Raw genomic sequence first — 15322 nt, 5'->3', positions numbered from 1 at the left:
ATTGTTTAGTATAATTTAAAAAAGTTAAACATAGGTCTACGACACCAGGTATTCCCAGGCGGTCTCCCATCCAAGTACTAACCAGGCCCGACGTTGTTTAACTGCGGTGTTCGGACGAGAACCGGTGTTTTCAACGTGGTATGGTTGTAGACGTTCGGTTACTTGCGGTTCAAGATTATAACTTAGAAAGATCTTATAGTTACTGTCAAAAAACATAATTGAAAGGTAAAATAAACATTGTTTAGTATAATTTAAAAAAGTTAAACATAGGTCTACGACACCAGGTATTCCCAGGCGGTCTCCCATCCAAGTACTAACGAGGCCCGACGTTGTTTAACTGCGGTGTTCGGACGAGAACCGGTGTTTTCAACATGGTATGGTTGTAGACGTTCGGTTACTTATAACCTAATACTTTTGTTCATTTATTATAGAACATTTTCTAGGATTGAAATTAGCAGCTGCTGAAACCATGACGTTGATATTTACACCCACTTCTGTTGAAGAAACACATACTTGAAAGGTAAATTCAACTTTGTTTAGTATAATTTAAAAAGTTATACTGAGGTTCTTAAAAAGATAATATAAAGGAAACAATAACACTGTACAATGAAGCATAACACATTAGCGGCATGTACAAAAGATTCAGGCCGCTTTGTTGCTAAGAATCAAACGCGCACACAAGTGGACGCCCGCGTAGTACAGTGACGTTTGTACCGTCACCACAGCAGCAACATACAACAACAAACATGTCTTTGAACAACAACTTGTTTAACTTCAGTGATCGGACGAGAACCGTTGTTTTCAATGCAGTTTAGTTGAAAAACTTTCGATTAATTGCGGTTACAGTTTGAATTTATTTACTTATACTATCATCAACAGTATAAACACATTTTTGGAAAATAGAAACACTTAAACGAGACTATATTTTAGGATTATTAAAAAGATAAAAACAGGTGTACGACAACAGATATTCACAGGCTAGGCAACCTGGTACGGTTGTAGACATTCAGTTACTTGCGGTTCAAGATTATAACTGAGAAAGAACTTATAGTTACTGTCAAAAAACACAATTGAAAGGTAAAATAAACATTGTTTAGTATAATTTAAAAAAGTTAAACATAGGTCTACGACACCAGGTATTCCCAGGCGGTCTTCCATCCAAGTACTAACCAGGCCCGACGTTGTTTAACTGCGGTGTTCGGACGAGAACCGGTGTTTTCAACGTGGTATGGTTGTAGACATTCGGTTACTTGCGGTTCAAGATTATAACTGAGAAAGATCTTATAGTTACTGTCAAAAAACATAATTGAAAGGTAAAATAAACATTGTTTAGTATAATTTAAAAAAGTTAAACATAGGTCTACGACACCAGGTATTCCCAGGCGGTCTCCCATCCAAGTACTAACCAGGCCCGACGTTGTTTAACTGCGGTGTTCGGACGAGAACCGGTGTTTTCAACGTGGTATGGTTGTAGACGTTCGGTTACTTGCGGTTCAAGTATATATACATCTTATATTCACTGTCAAAATCTCTATAAACATATATATCCTATAACCTAATAGTTTTGTTCATTTATTAAAGAACATTTTCTAGGATTGAAATTAGCAGCTGCTGAAACCATGACGTTGGTATTTACACCCACTTCTGTTGAAGAAACACATACTTGAAAGGTAAATTCAACTTTGTTTAGTATAATTTAAAAAGTTATACTGAGGTTCTTAAAAAGATAATATAAAGGAAACAATAACACTGTACAATGAAGCATAACACATTAGCGGCATGTACAAAAGATTCAGGCCGCTTTGTTGCTAAGAATCAAACGCGCACACAAGTGGACGCCCGCGTAGTACAGTGACGTTTGTACCGTCACCACAGCAGCAACATACAACAACAAACATGTCTTTGAACAAAAACTTGTTTAACTTCAGTGATCGGACGAGAACCGTTGTTTTCAATGCAGTTTAGTTTAAAAACTTTCGATTAATTGCGGTTACAGTTTGAATTTATTTACTTATACTATCATCAACAGTATAAACACATTTTTGGAAAATCGAAACACTTAAACGAGACTATATTTTAGGATTATTAAAAAGATAAAAACAGGTGTACGACAACAGATATTCACAGGCTAGGCAACCTGGTACGGTTGTAGACATTCGGTTACTTGCGGTTCAAGATTATAACTGAGAAAGATCTTATAGTTACTGTCAAAAAACATAATTGAAAGGTAAAATAAACATTGTTTAGTATAATTTAAAAAAGTTAAACATAGGTCTACGACACCAGGTATTCCCAGGCGGTCTCCCATCCAAGTACTAACCAGGCCCGACGTTGTTTAACTGCGGTGTTCGGAGGAGAACCGGTGTTTTCAACGTGGTATGGTTGTAGACGTTCGGTTACTTGCGGTTCAAGATTATAACTTAGAAAGATCTTATAGTTACTGTCATAAAAATATAATTGAAAGGTAAAATAAACTTTATTTAGTATAATTTAAAAAAGTTAAACATAGGTCTACGACACCAGGTATTCCCAGGCGGTCTCCCATCCAAGTACTAACCAGGCCCGACGTTGTTTAACTGCGGTGTTCGGACGAGAACCGGTGTTTTCAACGTGGTATGGTTGTAGACATTCGGTTACTTGCGGTTCAAGATTATAACTGAGAAAGATTTTATAGTTACTGTCAAAAAACATAATTGAAAGGTAAAATAAACATTGTTTAGTATAATTTAAAAAAGTTAAACATAGGTCTACGACACCAGGTATTCCCAGGCGGTCTCCCATCCAAGTACTAACCAGGCCCGACGTTGTTTAACTGCGGTGTTCGGACGAGAACCGGTGTTTTCAACGTGGTATGGTTGTAGACGTTCGGTTACTTGCGGTTCAAGTATATATACATCTTATATTCACTGTCAAAATCTCTATAAACATATATATCCTATAACCTAATAGTTTTGTTCATTTATTATAGAACATTTTCTCTAGGATTGAAATTAGCAGCTGCTGAAACCATGACGTTGGTATTTACACCCACTTCTGTTGAAGAAACACATACTTGAAAGGTAAATTCAACTTTGTTTAGTATAATTTAAAAAGTTATACTGAGGTTCTTAAAAAGATAATATAAAGGAAACAATAACACTGTACAATGAAGCATAACACATTAGCGGCATGTACAAAAGATTCAGGCCGCTTTGTTGCTAAGAATCAAACGCGCACACAAGTGGACGCCCGCGTAGTACAGTGACGTTTGTACCGTCACCACAGCAGCAACATACAACAACAAACATGTCTTTGAACAACAACTTGTTTAACTTCAGTGATCGGACGAGAACCGTTGTTTTCAATGCAGTTTAGTTGAAAAACTTTCGATTAATTGCGGTTAAAGTTTGAATTTATTTACTTATACTATCATCAACAGTATAAACACATTTTTGGAAAATCGAAACACTTAAAGGAGACTATATTTTAGGATTATTAAAAAGATAAAAACAGGTGTACGACAACAGATATTCACAGGCTAGGCAACCTGGTACGGTTGTAGACATTCGGTTACTTGCGGTTCAAGATTATAACTGAGAAAGAACTTATAGTTACTGTCAAAAAACATAATTGAAAGGTAAAATAAACATTGTTTAGTATAATTTAAAAAAGTTAAACATAGGTCTACGACACCAGGTATTCCCAGGCGGTCTTCCATCCAAGTACTAACCAGGCCCGACGTTGTTTAACTGCGGTGTTCGGACGAGAACCGGTGTTTTCAACGTGGTATGGTTGTAGACATTCGGTTACTTGCGGTTCAAGATTATAACTTAGAAAGATCTTATAGTTACTGTCAAAAAACATAATTGAAAGGTAAAATAAACATTGTTTAGTATAATTTAAAAAAGTTAAACATAGGTCTACGACACCAGGTATTCCCAGGCGGTCTCCCATCCAAGTACTAACCAGGCCCGACGTTGTTTAACTGCGGTGTTCGGACGAGAACCGGTGTTTTCAACGTGGTATGGTTGTAGACGTTCGGTTACTTGCGGTTCAAGTATATATACATCTTATATTCACTGTCAAAATCTCTATAAACATATATATCCTATAACCTAATAGTTTTGTTCATTTATTATAGAACATTTTCTAGGATTGAAATTAGCAGCTGCTGAAACCATGACGTTGGTATTTACACCCACTTCTGTTGAAGAAACACATACTTGAAAGGTAAATTCAACTTTGTTTAGTATAATTTAAAAAGTTATACTGAGGTTCTTAAAAAGATAATATAAAGGAAACAATAACACTGTACAATGAAGCATAACACATTAGCGGCATGTACAAAAGATTCAGGCCGCTTTGTTGCTAAGAATCAAACGCGCACACAAGTGGACGCCCGCGTAGTACAGTGACGTTTGTACCGTCACCACAGCAGCAACATACAACAACAAACATGTCTTTGAACAACAACTTGTTTAACTTCAGTGATCGGACGAGAACCGTTGTTTTCAATGCAGTTTAGTTGAAAAACTTTCGATTAATTGCGGTTAAAGTTTGAATTTATTTACTTATACTATCATCAACAGTATAAACACATTTTTGGAAAATCGAAACACTTAAAGGAGACTATATTTTAGGATTATTAAAAAGATAAAAACAGGTGTACGACAACAGATATTCACAGGCTAGGCAACCTGGTACGGTTGTAGACATTCGGTTACTTGCGGTTCAAGATTAGAACTTAGAAAGATCTTATAGTTACTGTCTTGAAAATATAATTGAAAGGTAAAATAAACTTTATTTAGTATAATTTAAAAAAGTTAAACATAGGTCTACGACACCAGGTATTCCCAGGCGGTCTCCCATCCAAGTACTAACCAGGCCCGACGTTGTTTAACTGCGGTGTTCGGACGAGAACCGGTGTTTTCAACGTGGTATGGTTGTAGACATTCGGTTACTTGCGGTTCAAGATTATAACTGAGAAAGATCTTATAGTTACTGTCAAAAAACATAATTGAAAGGTAAAATAAACATTGTTTAGTATAATTTAAAAAAGTTAAACATAGGTCTACGACACCAGGTATTCCCAGGCGGTCTCCCATCCAAGTACTAACCAGGCCCGACGTTGTTTAACTGCGGTGTTCGGACGAGAACCGGTGTTTTCAACGTGGTATGGTTGTAGACGTTCGGTTACTTGCGGTTCAAGATTATAACTTAGAAAGATCTTATAGTTACTGTCATAAAAACATAATTGAAAGGTAAAATAAACATTGTTTAGTATAATTTAAAAAAGTTAAACATAGGTCTACGACACCAGGTATTCCCAGGCGGTCTCCCATCCAAGTACTAACCAGGCCCGACGTTGTTTAACTGCAGTGTTCGGAGGAGAACCGGTGTTTTCAACGTGGTATGGTTGTAGACGTTCGGTTACTTGCGGTTCAAGATTATAACTTAGAAAGATCTTATAGTTACTGTCATAAAAACATAATTGAAAGGTAAAATAAACTTTGTTTAGTATAATTTAAAAAAGTTAAACATAGGTCTACGACACCAGGTATTCCCAGGCGGTCTCCCATCCAAGTACTAACGAGGCCCGACGTTGTTTAACTGCGGTGTTCGGACGAGAACCGGTGTTTTCAACATGGTATGGTTGTAGACGTTCGGTTACTTGCGGTTCAAGTATATATAAATCTTATATTCACTGTCAAAATCTCTATAAACACATATATCCTATAACCTAATAGTTTTGTTCATTTATTATAGAACATTTTCTAGGATTGAAATTAGCAGCTGCTGAAACCATGACGTTGGTATTTACACCCACTTCTGTTGAAGAAACACATACTTGAAAGGTAAATTCAACTTTGTTTAGTATAATTTAAAAAGTTATACTGAGGTTCTTAAAAAGATAATATAAAGGAAACAATAACACTGTACAAAGAAGCATAACACAATAGCGGCATGTACAAAAGATTCAGGCCGCTTTGTTGCTAAGAATCAAACGCGCACACAAGTGGACGCCCGCGTAGTACAGTGACGTTTGTACCGTCACCACAGCAGCAACATACAACAACAAACATGTCTTTGAACAACAACTTGTTTAACTTCAGTGATCGGACGAGAACAGTTGTTTTCAATGCAGTTTAGTTGAAAAACTTTCGATTAATTGCGGTTACAGTTTGAATTTATTTACTTATACTATCATCAACAGTATAAACACATTTTTGGAAAATCGAAACACTTAAACGAGACTATATTTTAGGATTATTAAAAAGATAAAAACAGGTGTACGACAACAGATATTCACAGGCTAGGCAACCTGGTACGGTTGTAGACATTCGGTTACTTGCGGTTCAAGATTATAACTTAGAAAGATCTTATAGTTACTGTCATAAAAATATAATTGAAAGGTAAAATAAACTTTATTTAGTATAATTTAAAAAAGTTAAACATAGGTCTACGACACCAGGTATTCCCAGGCGGTCTCCCATCCAAGTACTAACCAGGCCCGACGTTGTTTAACTGCGGTGTTCGGACGAGAACCGGTGTTTTCAACGTGGTATGGTTGTAGACATTCGGTTCCTTGCGGTTCAAGATTATAACTGAGAAAGATCTTATAGTTACTGTCAAAAAACATAATTGAAAGGTAAAATAAACATTGTTTAGTATAATTTAAAAAAGTTAAACATAGGTCTACGACACCAGGTATTCCCAGGCGGTCTCCCATCCAAGTACTAACCAGGCCCGACGTTGTTTAACTGCGGTGTTCGGACGAGAACCGGTGTTTTCAACGTGGTATGGTTGTAGACGTTCGGTTACTTGCGGTTCAAGTATATATACATCTTATATTCACTGTCAAAATCTCTATAAATATATATATCCTATAACCTAATAGTTTTGTTCATTTATTATAGAACATTTTCTAGGATTGAAATTAGCAGCTGCTGAAACCATGACGTTGGTATTTACACCCACTTCTGTTGAAGAAACACATACTTGAAAGGTAAATTCAACTTTTTTTAGTATAATTTAAAAAGTTATACTGAGGTTCTTAAAAAGATAATATAAAGAAAACAATAACACTGTACAAAGAAGCATAACACAATAGCGGCATGTACAAAAGATTCAGGCCGCGTTGTTGCTAAGAATCAAACGCGCACACAAGTGGACGCCCGCGTAGTACAGTGACGTTTGTACCGTCACCACAGCAGCAACATACAACAACAAACATGTCTTTGAACAACAACTTGTTTAACTTCAGTGATCGGACGAGAACCGTTGTTTTCAATGCAGTTTAGTTGAAAAACTTTCGATTAATTGCGGTTACAGTTTGAATTTATTTACTTATACTATCATCAACAGTATAAACACATTTTTGGAAAATAGAAACACTTAAACGAGACTATATTTTAGGATTATTAAAAAGATAAAAACAGGTGTACGACAACAGATATTCACAGGCTAGGCAACCTGGTACGGTTGTAGACATTCGGTTACTTGCGGTTCAAGATTATAACTGAGAAAGATCTTATAGTTACTGTCAAAAAACATAATTGAAAGGTAAAATAAACATTGTTTAGTATAATTTAAAAAAGTTAAACATAGGTCTACGACACCAGGTATTCCCAGGCGGTCTCCCATCCAAGTACTAACCAGGCCCGACGTTGTTTAACTGCGGTGTTCGGACGAGAACCGGTGTTTTCAACGTGGTATGGTTGTAGACATTCGGTTACTTGCGGTTCAAGATTATAACTGAGAAAGATCTTATAGTTACTGTCAAAAAACATAATTGAAAGGTAAAATAAACATTGTTTAGTATAATTTAAAAAAGTTAAACATAGGTCTACGACACCAGGTATTCCCAGGCGGTCTCCCATCCAAGTACTAACCAGGCCCCACGTTGTTTAACTGCGGTGTTCGGAGGAGAACCGGTGTTTTCAACGTGGTATGGTTGTAGACGTTCGGTTACTTGCGGTTCAAGATTATAACTTAGAAAGATCTTATAGTTACTGTCATAAAAACATAATTGAAAGGTAAAATAAACTTTGTTTAGTATAATTTAAAAAAGTTAAACATAGGTCTACGACACCAGGTATTCCCAGGCGGTCTCCCATCCAAGTACTAACGAGGCCCGACGTTGTTTAACTCCGGTGTTCGGACGAGAACCGGTGTTTTCAACATGGTATGGTTGTAGACGTTCGGTTACTTGCGGTTCAAGTATATATAAATCTTATATTCACTGTCAAAATCTCTATAAACACATATATCCTATAACCTAATAGTTTTGTTCATTTATTATAGAACATTTTCTAGGATTGAAATTAGCAGCTGCTGAAACCATGACGTTGGTATTTACACCCACTTCTGTTGAAGAAACACATACTTGAAAGGTAAATTCAACTTTGTTTAGTATAATTTAAAAAGTTATACTGAGGTTCTTAAAAAGATAATATAAAGGAAATAATAACACTGTACAAAGAAGCATAACACAATAGCGGCATGTACAAAAGATTCAGGCCGCTTTGTTGCTAAGAATCAAACGCGCACACAAGTGGACGATCGCGTAGTACAGTGACGTTTGTACCGTCACCACAGCAGCAACATACAACAACAAACATGTCTTTGAACAACAACTTGTTTAACTTCAGTGATCGGACGAGAACCGTTGTTTTCAATGCAGTTTAGTTGAAAAACTTTCGATTAATTGCGGTTAAAGTTTGAATTTATTTACTTATACTATCATCAACAGTATAAACACATTTTTGGAAAATCGAAACACTTAAAGGAGACTATATTTTAGGATTATTAAAAAGATAAAAACAGGTGTACGATAACAGATATTCACAGGCTAGGCAACCTGGTACGGTTGTAGACATTCGGTTACTTGCGGTTCAAGATTATAACTTAGAAAGATCTTATAGTTACTGTCATAAAAACATAATTGAAAGGTAAAATAAACATTGTTTAGTATAATTTAAAAAAGTTAAACATAGGTCTACGACACCAGGTATTCCCAGGCGGTCTCCCATCCAAGTACTAACCAGGCCCGACGTTGTTTAACTGCAGTGTTCGGAGGAGAACCGGTGTTTTCAACGTGGTATGGTTGTAGACGTTCGGTTACTTGCGGTTCAAGATTATAACTTAGAAAGATCTTATAGTTACTGTCATAAAAACATAATTGAAAGGTAAAATAAACTTTGTTTAGTATAATTTAAAAAAGTTAAACATAGGTCTACGACACCAGGTATTCCCAGGCGGTCTCCCATCCAAGTACTAACGAGGCCCGACGTTGTTTAACTGCGGTGTTCGGACGAGAACCGGTGTTTTCAACATGGTATGGTTGTAGACGTTCGGTTACTTGCGGTTCAAGTATATATAAATCTTATATTCACTGTCAAAATCTCTATAAACACATATATCCTATAACCTAATAGTTTTGTTCATTTATTATAGAACATTTTCTAGGATTGAAATTAGCAGCTGCTGAAACCATGACGTTGGTATTTACACCCACTTCTGTTGAAGAAACACATACTTGAAAGGTAAATTCAACTTTGTTTAGTATAATTTAAAAAGTTATACTGAGGTTCTTAAAAAGATAATATAAAGGAAACAATAACACTGTACAAAGAAGCATAACACAATAGCGGCATGTACAAAAGATTCAGGCCGCTTTGTTGCTAAGAATCAAACGCGCACACAAGTGGACGCCCGCGTAGTACAGTGACGTTTGTACCGTCACCACAGCAGCAACATACAACAACAAACATGTCTTTGAACAACAACTTGTTTAACTTCAGTGATCGGACGAGAACAGTTGTTTTCAATGCAGTTTAGTTGAAAAACTTTCGATTAATTGCGGTTACAGTTTGAATTTATTTACTTATACTATCATCAACAGTATAAACACATTTTTGGAAAATCGAAACACTTAAACGAGACTATATTTTAGGATTATTAAAAAGATAAAAACAGGTGTACGACAACAGATATTCACAGGCTAGGCAACCTGGTACGGTTGTAGACATTCGGTTACTTGCGGTTCAAGATTATAACTTAGAAAGATCTTATAGTTACTGTCATAAAAATATAATTGAAAGGTAAAATAAACTTTATTTAGTATAATTTAAAAAAGTTAAACATAGGTCTACGACACCAGGTATTCCCAGGCGGTCTCCCATCCAAGTACTAACCAGGCCCGACGTTGTTTAACTGCGGTGTTCGGACGAGAACCGGTGTTTTCAACGTGGTATGGTTGTAGACATTCGGTTCCTTGCGGTTCAAGATTATAACTGAGAAAGATCTTATAGTTACTGTCAAAAAACATAATTGAAAGGTAAAATAAACATTGTTTAGTATAATTTAAAAAAGTTAAACATAGGTCTACGACACCAGGTATTCCCAGGCGGTCTCCCATCCAAGTACTAACCAGGCCCGACGTTGTTTAACTGCGGTGTTCGGACGAGAACCGGTGTTTTCAACGTGGTATGGTTGTAGACGTTCGGTTACTTGCGGTTCAAGTATATATACATCTTATATTCACTGTCAAAATCTCTATAAATATATATATCCTATAACCTAATAGTTTTGTTCATTTATTATAGAACATTTTCTAGGATTGAAATTAGCAGCTGCTGAAACCATGACGTTGGTATTTACACCCACTTCTGTTGAAGAAACACATACTTGAAAGGTAAATTCAACTTTTTTTAGTATAATTTAAAAAGTTATACTGAGGTTCTTAAAAAGATAATATAAAGGAAACAATAACACTGTACAAAGAAGCATAACACAATAGCGGCATGTACAAAAGATTCAGGCCGCGTTGTTGCTAAGAATCAAACGCGCACACAAGTGGACGCCCGCGTAGTACAGTGACGTTTGTACCGTCACCACAGCAGCAACATACAACAACAAACATGTCTTTGAACAACAACTTGTTTAACTTCAGTGATCGGACGAGAACCGTTGTTTTCAATGCAGTTTAGTTGAAAAACTTTCGATTAATTGCGGTTACAGTTTGAATTTATTTACTTATACTATCATCAACAGTATAAACACATTTTTGGAAAATAGAAACACTTAAACGAGACTATATTTTAGGATTATTAAAAAGATAAAAACAGGTGTACGACAACAGATATTCACAGGCTAGGCAACCTGGTACGGTTGTAGACATTCGGTTACTTGCGGTTCAAGATTATAACTGAGAAAGATCTTATAGTTACTGTCAAAAAACATAATTGAAAGGTAAAATAAACATTGTTTAGTATAATTTAAAAAAGTTAAACATAGGTCTACGACACCAGGTATTCACAGGCGGTCTCCCATCCAAGTACTAACCAGGCCCGACGTTGTTTAACTGCGGTGTTCGGACGAGAACCGGTGTTTTCAACGTGGTATGGTTGTAGACATTCGGTTACTTGCGGTTCAAGATTATAACTGAGAAAGATCTTATAGTTACTGTCAAAAAACATAATTGAAAGGTAAAATAAACATTGTTTAGTATAATTTAAAAAAGTTAAACATAGGTCTACGACACCAGGTATTCCCAGGCGGTCTCCCATCCAAGTACTAACCAGGCCCGACGTTGTTTAACTGCGGTGTTCGGAGGAGAACCGGTGTTTTCAACGTGGTATGGTTGTAGACGTTCGGTTACTTGCGGTTCAAGATTATAACTTAGAAAGATCTTATAGTTACTGTCATAAAAACATAATTGAAAGGTAAAATAAACTTTGTTTAGTATAATTTAAAAAAGTTAAACATAGGTCTACGACACCAGGTATTCCCAGGCGGTCTCCCATCCAAGTACTAACGAGGCCCGACGTTGTTTAACTCCGGTGTTCGGACGAGAACCGGTGTTTTCAACATGGTATGGTTGTAGACGTTCGGTTACTTGCGGTTCAAGTATATATAAATCTTATATTCACTGTCAAAATCTCTATAAACACATATATCCTATAACCTAATAGTTTTGTTCATTTATTATAGAACATTTTCTAGGATTGAAATTAGCAGCTGCTGAAACCATGACGTTGGTATTTACACCCACTTCTGTTGAAGAAACACATACTTGAAAGGTAAATTCAACTTTGTTTAGTATAATTTAAAAAGTTATACTGAGGTTCTTAAAAAGATAATATAAAGGAAATAATAACACTGTACAAAGAAGCATAACACAATAGCGGCATGTACAAAAGATTCAGGCCGCTTTGTTGCTAAGAATCAAACGCGCACACAAGTGGACGATCGCGTAGTACAGTGACGTTTGTACCGTCACCACAGCAGCAACATACAACAACAAACATGTCTTTGAACAACAACTTGTTTAACTTCAGTGATCGGACGAGAACCGTTGTTTTCAATGCAGTTTAGTTGAAAAACTTTCGATTAATTGCGGTTAAAGTTTGAATTTATTTACTTATACTATCATCAACAGTATAAACACATTTTTGGAAAATCGAAACACTTAAAGGAGACTATATTTTAGGATTATTAAAAAGATAAAAACAGGTGTACGATAACAGATATTCACAGGCTAGGCAACCTGGTACGGTTGTAGACATTCGGTTACTTGCGGTTCAAGATTATAACTTAGAAAGATCTTATAGTTACTGTCATAAAAACATAATTGAAAGGTAAAATAAACATTGTTTAGTATAATTTAAAAAAGTTAAACATAGGTCTACGACACCAGGTATTCCCAGGCGGTCTCCCATCCAAGTACTAACCAGGCCCGACGTTGTTTAACTGCAGTGTTCGGAGGAGAACCGGTGTTTTCAACGTGGTATGGTTGTAGACGTTCGGTTACTTGCGGTTCAAGATTATAACTTAGAAAGATCTTATAGTTACTGTCATAAAAACATAATTGAAAGGTAAAATAAACTTTGTTTAGTATAATTTAAAAAAGTTAAACATAGGTCTACGACACCAGGTATTCCCAGGCGGTCTCCCATCCAAGTACTAACGAGGCCCGACGTTGTTTAACTGCGGTGTTCGGACGAGAACCGGTGTTTTCAACATGGTATGGTTGTAGACGTTCGGTTACTTGCGGTTCAAGTATATATAAATCTTATATTCACTGTCAAAATCTCTATAAACACATATATCCTATAACCTAATAGTTTTGTTCATTTATTATAGAACATTTTCTAGGATTGAAATTAGCAGCTGCTGAAACCATGACGTTGGTATTTACACCCACTTCTGTTTAAGAAACACATACTTGAAAGGTAAATTCAACTTTGTTTAGTATAATTTAAAAAGTTATACTGAGGTTCTTAAAAAGATAATATAAAGGAAACAATAACACTGTACAAAGAAGCATAACACAATAGCGGCATGTACAAAAGATTCAGGCCGCTTTGTTGCTAAGAATCAAACGCGCACACAAGTGGACGCCCGCGTAGTACAGTGACGTTTGTACCGTCACCACAGCAGCAACATACAACAACAAACATGTCTTTGAACAACAACTTGTTTAACTTCAGTGATCGGACGAGAACAGTTGTTTTCAATGCAGTTTAGTTGAAAAACTTTCGATTAATTGCGGTTACAGTTTGAATTTATTTACTTATACTATCATCAACAGTATAAACACATTTTTGGAAAATCGAAACACTTAAACGAGACTATATTTTAGGATTATTAAAAAGATAAAAACAGGTGTACGACAACAGATATTCACAGGCTAGGCAACCTGGTACGGTTGTAGACATTCGGTTACTTGCGGTTCAAGATTATAACTTAGAAAGATCTTATAGTTACTGTCATAAAAATATAATTGAAAGGTAAAATAAACTTTATTTAGTATAATTTAAAAAAGTTAAACATAGGTCTACGCCACCAGGTATTCCCAGGCGGTCTCCCATCCAAGTACTAACCAGGCCCGACGTTGTTTAACTGCGGTGTTCGGACGAGAACCGGTGTTTTCAACGTGGTATGGTTGTAGACATTCGGTTCCTTGCGGTTCAAGATTATAACTGAGAAAGATCTTATAGTTACTGTCAAAAAACATAATTGAAAGGTAAAATAAACATTGTTTAGTATAATTTAAAAAAGTTAAACATAGGTCTACGACACCAGGTATTCCCAGGCGGTCTCCCATCCAAGTACTAACCAGGCCCGACGTTGTTTAACTGCGGTGTTCGGACGAGAACCGGTGTTTTCAACGTGGTATGGTTGTAGACGTTCGGTTACTTGCGGTTCAAGTATATATACATCTTATATTCACTGTCAAAATCTCTATAAATATATATATCCTATAACCTAATAGTTTTGTTCATTTATTATAGAACATTTTCTAGGATTGAAATTAGCAGCTGCTGAAACCATGACGTTGGTATTTACACCCACTTCTGTTGAAGAAACACATACTTGAAAGGTAAATTCAACTTTTTTTAGTATAATTTAAAAAGTTATACTGAGGTTCTTAAAAAGATAATATAAAGGAAACAATAACACTGTACAAAGAAGCATAACACAATAGCGGCATGTACAAAAGATTCAGGCCGCGTTGTTGCTAAGAATCAAACGCGCACACAAGTGGACGCCCGCGTAGTACAGTGACGTTTGTACCGTCACCACAGCAGCAACATACAACAACAAACATGTCTTTGAACAACAACTTGTTTAACTTCAGTGATCGGACGAGAACCGTTGTTTTCAATGCAGTTTAGTTGAAAAACTTTCGATTAATTGCGGTTACAGTTTGAATTTATTTACTTATACTATCATCAACAGTATAAACACATTTTTGGAAAATAGAAACACTTAAACGAGACTATATTTTAGGATTATTAAAAAGATAAAAACAGGTGTACGACAACAGATATTCACAGGCTAGGCAACCTGGTACGGTTGTAGACATTCGGTTACTTGCGGTTCAAGATTATAACTGAGAAAGATCTTATAGTTACTGTCAAAAAACATAATTGAAAGGTAAAATAAACATTGTTTAGTATAATTTAAAAAAGTTAAACATAGGTCTACGACACCAGGTATTCCCAGGCGGTCTCCCATCCAAGTACTAACCAGGCCCGACGTTGTTTAACTGCGGTGTTCGGACGAGAACCGGTGTTTTCAACGTGGTATGGTTGTAGACATTCGGTTACTTGCGGTTCAAGATTATAACTGAGAAAGATCTTATAGTTACTGTCAAAAAACATAATTGAAAGGTAAAATAAACATTGTTTAGTATAATTTTAAAAAGTTAAACATAGGTCTACGACACCAGGTATTCCCAGGCGGTCTCCCATCCAAGTACTAACCAGGCCCGACGTTGTTTAACTGCGGTGTTCGGAGGAGAACCGGTGTTTTCAACGTGGTATGGTTGTAGACG

General features: G+C 36.1%; 31 non-coding genes across 31 annotated transcripts; all 31 read right to left on the bottom strand.

Moving 5' to 3' along the window:
- Nucleotides 1-33: 33 nt before the first annotated feature.
- LOC140053307 (5S ribosomal RNA) lies at nt 34-152 on the bottom strand. The gene has a single exon (XR_011846167.1). It is a non-coding gene; the product is annotated as a 5S ribosomal RNA (ribosomal RNA).
- A 117-nt stretch (nt 153-269) lies between these two features.
- Nucleotides 270-388, bottom strand: LOC140052940 (5S ribosomal RNA). Its single transcript, XR_011845851.1, has one exon. It is a non-coding gene; the product is annotated as a 5S ribosomal RNA (ribosomal RNA).
- A 733-nt stretch (nt 389-1121) lies between these two features.
- Nucleotides 1122-1240, bottom strand: LOC140053562 (5S ribosomal RNA). The gene has a single exon (XR_011846418.1). It is a non-coding gene; the product is annotated as a 5S ribosomal RNA (ribosomal RNA).
- Nucleotides 1241-1357: 117 nt separating this feature from the next.
- On the bottom strand, nt 1358-1476 carry LOC140053305 (5S ribosomal RNA). The gene has a single exon (XR_011846165.1). It is a non-coding gene; the product is annotated as a 5S ribosomal RNA (ribosomal RNA).
- A 795-nt stretch (nt 1477-2271) lies between these two features.
- Nucleotides 2272-2390, bottom strand: LOC140053489 (5S ribosomal RNA). The gene has a single exon (XR_011846349.1). It is a non-coding gene; the product is annotated as a 5S ribosomal RNA (ribosomal RNA).
- A 118-nt stretch (nt 2391-2508) lies between these two features.
- On the bottom strand, nt 2509-2627 carry LOC140053304 (5S ribosomal RNA). The gene has a single exon (XR_011846164.1). It is a non-coding gene; the product is annotated as a 5S ribosomal RNA (ribosomal RNA).
- A 117-nt stretch (nt 2628-2744) lies between these two features.
- Nucleotides 2745-2863, bottom strand: LOC140053303 (5S ribosomal RNA). The gene has a single exon (XR_011846162.1). It is a non-coding gene; the product is annotated as a 5S ribosomal RNA (ribosomal RNA).
- A 797-nt stretch (nt 2864-3660) lies between these two features.
- Nucleotides 3661-3779, bottom strand: LOC140053561 (5S ribosomal RNA). Its single transcript, XR_011846417.1, has one exon. It is a non-coding gene; the product is annotated as a 5S ribosomal RNA (ribosomal RNA).
- A 117-nt stretch (nt 3780-3896) lies between these two features.
- On the bottom strand, nt 3897-4015 carry LOC140053302 (5S ribosomal RNA). The gene has a single exon (XR_011846161.1). It is a non-coding gene; the product is annotated as a 5S ribosomal RNA (ribosomal RNA).
- Nucleotides 4016-4811: 796 nt separating this feature from the next.
- On the bottom strand, nt 4812-4930 carry LOC140053301 (5S ribosomal RNA). Its single transcript, XR_011846160.1, has one exon. It is a non-coding gene; the product is annotated as a 5S ribosomal RNA (ribosomal RNA).
- Nucleotides 4931-5047: 117 nt separating this feature from the next.
- LOC140053300 (5S ribosomal RNA) lies at nt 5048-5166 on the bottom strand. Its single transcript, XR_011846159.1, has one exon. It is a non-coding gene; the product is annotated as a 5S ribosomal RNA (ribosomal RNA).
- Nucleotides 5167-5284: 118 nt separating this feature from the next.
- Nucleotides 5285-5403, bottom strand: LOC140052780 (5S ribosomal RNA). Its single transcript, XR_011845696.1, has one exon. It is a non-coding gene; the product is annotated as a 5S ribosomal RNA (ribosomal RNA).
- Nucleotides 5404-5521: 118 nt separating this feature from the next.
- LOC140052939 (5S ribosomal RNA) lies at nt 5522-5640 on the bottom strand. The gene has a single exon (XR_011845850.1). It is a non-coding gene; the product is annotated as a 5S ribosomal RNA (ribosomal RNA).
- A 796-nt stretch (nt 5641-6436) lies between these two features.
- LOC140053299 (5S ribosomal RNA) lies at nt 6437-6555 on the bottom strand. Its single transcript, XR_011846158.1, has one exon. It is a non-coding gene; the product is annotated as a 5S ribosomal RNA (ribosomal RNA).
- A 117-nt stretch (nt 6556-6672) lies between these two features.
- On the bottom strand, nt 6673-6791 carry LOC140053298 (5S ribosomal RNA). Its single transcript, XR_011846156.1, has one exon. It is a non-coding gene; the product is annotated as a 5S ribosomal RNA (ribosomal RNA).
- Nucleotides 6792-7586: 795 nt separating this feature from the next.
- LOC140053297 (5S ribosomal RNA) lies at nt 7587-7705 on the bottom strand. The gene has a single exon (XR_011846155.1). It is a non-coding gene; the product is annotated as a 5S ribosomal RNA (ribosomal RNA).
- Nucleotides 7706-7822: 117 nt separating this feature from the next.
- On the bottom strand, nt 7823-7941 carry LOC140053570 (5S ribosomal RNA). Its single transcript, XR_011846426.1, has one exon. It is a non-coding gene; the product is annotated as a 5S ribosomal RNA (ribosomal RNA).
- Nucleotides 7942-8059: 118 nt separating this feature from the next.
- LOC140052982 (5S ribosomal RNA) lies at nt 8060-8178 on the bottom strand. The gene has a single exon (XR_011845891.1). It is a non-coding gene; the product is annotated as a 5S ribosomal RNA (ribosomal RNA).
- A 796-nt stretch (nt 8179-8974) lies between these two features.
- LOC140052779 (5S ribosomal RNA) lies at nt 8975-9093 on the bottom strand. Its single transcript, XR_011845695.1, has one exon. It is a non-coding gene; the product is annotated as a 5S ribosomal RNA (ribosomal RNA).
- Nucleotides 9094-9211: 118 nt separating this feature from the next.
- Nucleotides 9212-9330, bottom strand: LOC140052938 (5S ribosomal RNA). Its single transcript, XR_011845849.1, has one exon. It is a non-coding gene; the product is annotated as a 5S ribosomal RNA (ribosomal RNA).
- Nucleotides 9331-10126: 796 nt separating this feature from the next.
- On the bottom strand, nt 10127-10245 carry LOC140053296 (5S ribosomal RNA). Its single transcript, XR_011846154.1, has one exon. It is a non-coding gene; the product is annotated as a 5S ribosomal RNA (ribosomal RNA).
- Nucleotides 10246-10362: 117 nt separating this feature from the next.
- Nucleotides 10363-10481, bottom strand: LOC140053294 (5S ribosomal RNA). The gene has a single exon (XR_011846152.1). It is a non-coding gene; the product is annotated as a 5S ribosomal RNA (ribosomal RNA).
- Nucleotides 10482-11276: 795 nt separating this feature from the next.
- LOC140053506 (5S ribosomal RNA) lies at nt 11277-11395 on the bottom strand. Its single transcript, XR_011846366.1, has one exon. It is a non-coding gene; the product is annotated as a 5S ribosomal RNA (ribosomal RNA).
- Nucleotides 11396-11512: 117 nt separating this feature from the next.
- Nucleotides 11513-11631, bottom strand: LOC140053488 (5S ribosomal RNA). The gene has a single exon (XR_011846348.1). It is a non-coding gene; the product is annotated as a 5S ribosomal RNA (ribosomal RNA).
- A 118-nt stretch (nt 11632-11749) lies between these two features.
- LOC140052981 (5S ribosomal RNA) lies at nt 11750-11868 on the bottom strand. Its single transcript, XR_011845890.1, has one exon. It is a non-coding gene; the product is annotated as a 5S ribosomal RNA (ribosomal RNA).
- A 796-nt stretch (nt 11869-12664) lies between these two features.
- On the bottom strand, nt 12665-12783 carry LOC140052778 (5S ribosomal RNA). The gene has a single exon (XR_011845694.1). It is a non-coding gene; the product is annotated as a 5S ribosomal RNA (ribosomal RNA).
- A 118-nt stretch (nt 12784-12901) lies between these two features.
- On the bottom strand, nt 12902-13020 carry LOC140052937 (5S ribosomal RNA). Its single transcript, XR_011845848.1, has one exon. It is a non-coding gene; the product is annotated as a 5S ribosomal RNA (ribosomal RNA).
- Nucleotides 13021-13816: 796 nt separating this feature from the next.
- LOC140053578 (5S ribosomal RNA) lies at nt 13817-13935 on the bottom strand. Its single transcript, XR_011846433.1, has one exon. It is a non-coding gene; the product is annotated as a 5S ribosomal RNA (ribosomal RNA).
- Nucleotides 13936-14052: 117 nt separating this feature from the next.
- On the bottom strand, nt 14053-14171 carry LOC140053292 (5S ribosomal RNA). The gene has a single exon (XR_011846151.1). It is a non-coding gene; the product is annotated as a 5S ribosomal RNA (ribosomal RNA).
- Nucleotides 14172-14966: 795 nt separating this feature from the next.
- Nucleotides 14967-15085, bottom strand: LOC140053291 (5S ribosomal RNA). Its single transcript, XR_011846150.1, has one exon. It is a non-coding gene; the product is annotated as a 5S ribosomal RNA (ribosomal RNA).
- A 117-nt stretch (nt 15086-15202) lies between these two features.
- LOC140053487 (5S ribosomal RNA) lies at nt 15203-15321 on the bottom strand. Its single transcript, XR_011846347.1, has one exon. It is a non-coding gene; the product is annotated as a 5S ribosomal RNA (ribosomal RNA).
- Between the last annotated feature and the right edge of the window lies 1 nt (nt 15322).

This window comes from Antedon mediterranea, chromosome 6, assembly GCF_964355755.1.
Source record: "Antedon mediterranea chromosome 6, ecAntMedi1.1, whole genome shotgun sequence".
Taxonomy (NCBI): Eukaryota; Metazoa; Echinodermata; class Crinoidea; order Comatulida; family Antedonidae; genus Antedon; species Antedon mediterranea.
Note: the sequence above shows the minus strand (reverse complement) of the source record. Positions and strands in the feature narration are given on the sequence as shown.